This window comes from Solanum tuberosum, unplaced genomic scaffold (genome assembly GCF_000226075.1).
Source record: "Solanum tuberosum cultivar DM 1-3 516 R44 unplaced genomic scaffold, SolTub_3.0 scf00016, whole genome shotgun sequence".
NCBI classification, from domain to species: domain Eukaryota; kingdom Viridiplantae; phylum Streptophyta; class Magnoliopsida; order Solanales; family Solanaceae; genus Solanum; species Solanum tuberosum.
This window is the reverse complement of record NW_006238942.1, coordinates 857,348-863,425: the sequence shown is the minus strand read 5'-3', so window position 1 is coordinate 863,425 and position 6,078 is coordinate 857,348.

Below are 6,078 nucleotides of genomic sequence, written 5' to 3'. Positions count from 1 at the left end.
CTAACGAACCCCCCGCCGTTAGCTACAAGATTCATCAAGGTCTACTCCCATTTAAACTTTTACTGTAATCAGTAAAAGCATTTCAAAATCGAATAGAGCATTTAAATCTTATCAAACATCATCATTTCAAATTTAACAATTCCATGTCAAAATAACATTTCTCAAATAATTTTAGAACCCTTTCAATAACAGTAATCATATCTATAAAAATGGGATCATCTCAAATAATCTTTTTAGTATCATAGAAGTAAAAGACTTGTCCCACATGCAAGTTTAAAACCTTCGGTAACACATTTACTTTATAAACCGTGTAAAAATCATGAAATTTATAAATTACAAATTGTGGTAAGATTAATACTCACAGTACTTGTGCTGAAATAGCAAGCTCGCCACTCTAGCAATCCGTATGAATCCAATTAGTCAATCTATAATCAAATTCATATCAATCTCCAGTAATATTCTATCTTTAAGCTAATTCTATAACTATTTAAAATACCCAACCCTCAAGTTTTAGGTTTAACTCTCAATGTGTCAAAGTATCTTATTCCGTAAAGATATATTCCTTCAATTTCAGCAGCAACAAGTTAAAAGCTCTAAGTATTCATATCTTGCGGTTGCTCAAACAATTTTTTTAGCTATTACAACAGTTAATAGCAACTCAAGTTCAACATAACAATGTAATTCCAATTAGTGCTAGTATAAAATATACTTCTATATATTTGTATTCTCATTCCCAAATCCATTGATCAATCACGTCTCTTGCTACTCAAAAATCAGATAGAAAATATATGTGATTTATTCGTCTGTACAACCCTTGCTACCCAATTATTAACCTCTAGTAATTAGATTTCAACACCTACAGTGAATAACCTAACTAATAATCTTGGAGAGGGTGTAGGAGAAGAAAAGAAATAAGGATTTACCTCGAACCTGGTAGAAAAACCTTCGAATAAGTCTCTTTCTCCTTCTTCTCCCTCACCCTTCCGTTTTTTCTTTCTTACTCTCTATATTCGATGTTTTTTTTTCTTTCTACTAAAAGTTGCACCGTGGCTTCCTAGGGCTTTTAGCCCAAACTCTTTTTTTTAAAACTAATGACTTATTTGCCCTTAACTTAATTATAGGGTATTACATTCGCCCCACTTTAAGAAATTTGATCCCCAAAATTAAAGTAAGTGTGTACCTGTAGAATGAAACAAGAGAGGATACTTGACTCACAGCTACTTTTCCAACTCCCAAGGATAAGTTAGACCGTTAAAAATTTACGCTACAACAACATAATTTAAAAACTTTAGACACATAATCTACTTTTCCAAGGCCAAACGTTCACCACTTTTCATTATTGATACTTTGTTACTCAATCAAAATTTATAGAAGGAGAAAAATAAATTTGAAACAACATCAAGATAATATTTTTGACCCTTTTTAGAAATTCATTCTTTATTATATTGCTACTCTCAAGGTCCTTCTACATATTTCATATGTGAAACTTAACAACCTCTTCAGAAATATGTATGTATACTTGTTGCATTATGAAAGCTCAAGTAGATCAAAATGTTGGATTCTAGACTCATGTTAAAAAGATATTCTTGAACATGAAAAACTTAAATGAATCTAACCTGGATAGCTCAAAAACTAAGCAATGACTTGGGATAGGAAGAAAAACAAACCCATGTTAATAGAGAGAACTTTTGTATCTTAAGTTATTAATTTTATTTAGAGTAGGTTTTGTTTCATACTCTTGAATTAAACTTTCCAAAAATAGTCACAACTCACCCTAAAAATATTTAAAAGAGACGAATGAGAAGGAAAAAAGGAAAAATATTAGAAGGACGAAAACCTTGTCCATGTGAGATCACATATATATTAAATGAAAAATAATCAATACCATATGAAGGAGACAACAAAATAGCCAATAAAAACCATACATTAAAGGGAGTAAACTATGAGATATCCAATGATGATAACAAATCATTCTAACCAGAAAGGACCTATGTTTTGGAATAACATACCTCAAAATATAGACTAACACATCAATTAACTGTCCATCTTTAAAGTACTTATAATATCCAGTGATAAAATTTAGTAAAGATAGATAAGGATAATTTAGAAATTAAAAAATATGGACATGCAAACACGTTAACTTTCGAAGGATTTTCTCAAGAATAGAAAAAATTATCCTTATATGTGAAGAAATGACATTGTCGATGAACAAATGAGAGATCCCATGAAGGAGAGACAATTTATTTTGTACTCTATGCGGATATTTGGGCTGAAGTTGATGTATAATAGTCTTGAAAAGACACTACATAACTTCAAGAAATGGAGAAAATACATACCCTGTAGTAGCTTTCCACAATATATTATGTTTTTTCTTCATAATAGACATTCTTCTAACCAAAATAACATCAACTAAAAAAGCTCTAAAATAGACTAACCCTTCTTCTACCAAGTTTGTTGAAATTTAATCTATTTTACTACAATAGGATAATACTTTAAATAACTTTTGACCATACAACTCCAGTAATCTTCCCCCATGCTTTTCTTTTTACTTTTTGAATAAATTTATCCCTCTTCTGACCATCAACAATTTCATTGTCCTGTGTTTTTAATTTGTTGAGATTATAATTAACTAATAAGATGTATGTTCTGTCGAATAGCTTAAGCTTTTAGATGAGATGGTCACACACTTCAACATGGTATCAGAGCAGGTAGAGGTCCTGAGATCGAATATCACTGCCACCCATATCAAAAAAATTCACATGCTTGGCCCATGAAAAAGAATCAAGCCCGGACATGAGGGGACGTGTTGAGATTATAATTAACTAATAAAAAGTGTGTCTTTCTAATAGCTTATGCTTTTAGAAAATATGGTCACCCACTTCAACAATTTTTCAACAAAATTAGACTAACATCATAAGATCCTATTCCTACTTATACGCCATATTTCTTAAATTTCTCCAAAGCCTACATGTAATTTTAAGGGAGGACTACCTACACAGCATGCTAGGTGATCTATAACTTCATATCATGTGCTACAACATTGTGTCCCTTCAGGGTAGAATAAACTAATTGAAAAACTATGAGTTGAAACCAAATAGAGATCAAAATTTTCTAAAACTTTTGGTTCTAACTGGTTTAGTACATACAATGCAACAAACCTTTAGTTAGAACCATCAACTTCAAAGATCCCAGAAATCTCCAGTATGTGAAATACCAGTTCAATGCATGTGAAAAACAACTTGCATTCTTCAGTTATACGAATTGCCACGGTAAGAAAACTAGAATATCCCAAATTAATTTATAGAGGCAGAAAACAGCAGAACTAGAGATTTTTGAACTTACAATTCTTGGGCAAAATGAATAAGTCATTGTGGATAGGCTGAAATGAAGAAGGAAATAACATAAAAACTGAAATATTTGACTCACCATCTCACTGCTAACTTTGAGGGTTTCTTGATCTACTGGATTGACCCATTAGTAGGTGGTAGTTTGGCTTTTCTTATTTACACCAATGTGTTCATGCAACAAGAACGTGCTCGTTTATCCAATGACTTCTAAATTGAATTTGTTTGAGTTTGACTTGTGGGTGTAGAAAAACCCATTTGAATTTCATTTTTTTTAAAGGGAAGAAAAAACAAATATTTTTTGTTGTTTCTTTCTTTGTTTTCTCTCAATTATTATTTTGTTTTTCTAGTTATTGGTTTGCGGCTAAAGAAACAAGATAAGCTGCAGAAGAACTTAATTTCTTATGGCTGGAAAGTTAAAGCTTGATATACACGATTGAGTCTAACAATATCCTAAACAAACTCCACAAAATGGGGAGATAAACCTAATCCTAATTACCTACTAAAGACTTAGTAAACATTAAACAAAAGCAGTAACAAAAAGACTTAAACCACAATAACTAAAGACTTATAGCGCAGTAACTAGTAAAGACTAACTAATGCACTGATACGCCTCTCTGAAGATAGGCAGTGTGCAACAATGCCTAGCTTGAACATGTGTCTGTCGAAGGTTGGTTTTGAAAGGTCCTTGGTAAGTGTATCTGCTAGTTGGTCCGTAACGTTTATATGGACAACTTGAACTTGCTTGAGCTTAACTTGTTTGCGAACAAAATGGAAATCCACCGCATTGTGTTTCATGCGACTATGAAAAACTAGATTGGCACATAAGTACGTAGCACCAACATTGTCACGATATATAGTTGGGACATTTTGAATTTTAAGTTGCAGCTCAGCCAGAAGGTTGGTGACACAGTTTGTTTGCGCAAGGGAACTTGCAACTGCCCGATATTCAGCTTTAGTGGAAGAACGAGCAATCGTTCTTTGCCTTTTGGAGAACCAACTCACATGATTTTTGCCAAAAAACAAAAGATAACCAATAGTGAAAGCGGGATCACTGGCGTCTCCAGCCCAATCCGCATCAGAGTACATATGTAAAGAGAGGGAATTACGGCATATCGAACGCAAACCAAAGTTAACAGTCCCTTGAAGATATCGTAGTACCCATTTTACAGCTTTCCAGTGAGTCTCTGAGGGAGTTTGCATAAATTGTGACAAATTGTTTACTGAGAAAAAAATGTTTGGATGAGTGAAGGACCAATATTAAAGCTTCTAGATTACCCTCATATATTTGGTTGCATCTGCGGATAATCCACTATCATTGACCTTGGGTGTTTCAATAGCACTCATACGCGTTTTAGATGTTTTGCAATCAGCCATATTCTCCTCACGCAATATATCACTCGTCTAATTACTCTGTGACATAATAATACCATTTGTACTTCTAATGACTTCAATACCTAGAAAGTAGGTGACATTTCCAAGATCTTTTACAGAAAAATGGGCAGCAAGGGAAGAAATTACCTGATTCACAACTAAAGTGTCATTGCCAGTAATGATAATATCATCTACATATAGCAGTAGGTACACAGTGGCACGATAATGATGATGGATAAAGAAGGAACTGTCAGACTCAGATTTGATGAAGCCTAACAAGAGCAAATGATTCTTGAGTTCACTCTGAGAGCTTGTTTGAGTCCGTAGATAACTTTACGAAGACGACAAATATGAGTTGGATAATTTGTAGTTTCAAATCCCTTAGGTTGGGCCATATAGACCTCTTCATCTAGACTCCCTTGAAGAAATACGTTATTAACATCAAGTTGACAAAGAGGCCAATCAAATTTGATGGCAATAGAGAGGACCACACGAACAATAGTAGGTTTGACTACAGGGTTGAATGTGTCATGTAAATCAACACCGGGACGTTGGGTAAATCCCTTTGCGATCAATCTGGATTTATAGCGATCAATAGAACCATCTGTCTTTCGCTTGACTCTGTACAATGATGTTTGCGTAATCAAGACACAACTTCCAATGCAAGTGTCTACGATAGTACAATAGCAAAAGTAACCCAACCAAGGGTTGGGGTCAAGTCCCAAGGTAGTGGTTTTGAGAATTAATAGAAAATAAAATTAAGTTCTAATTAGTTATAGCTAAAAACATTATAAAATAAGAACATGCTAAATCTAAGGGGTGACGCAAACGTCAATTATTAATGGGGGTTTGTCACAAGTAAACAAAAATCAGCTTAAATAAAAGGAGTACTAATCACGGAGATGGGATTCTTGGGATGTGATAGGAATACGGGATAAACTAAACTATTGGGTACATGCTTTTGATAATAAATCTGTTGAATATTTGTAACAAGGCTAGATTATAGTGGGGGTAAATTCTCTCTCGAGCAACTTATCCCGAATCAACTCGATTTCTCTCGAACACCAAGTTGCTGCATAAAGAACAACCTCCGCCTTAGCCCACTCACTCTTTCGAGCTGAGTGTGTGGGAGAAGGACTAGGGTTCACTCTCTCAAGCAAGCCGAAAACACAAAGGTGAAATCGTATTTGCAACTACAAATTCATTAAGTTCCTCCACAACTACTAAATGAAATCACATCTAAACAACAAATAAATCATCAACAAGCAACACCTAACAGATAATCTAACCCATATTCAGAAAATCATACCCCAAGAATTGGGGTTTTAGCTAGATATGTAAAAGAGATAAAAAGTTATAC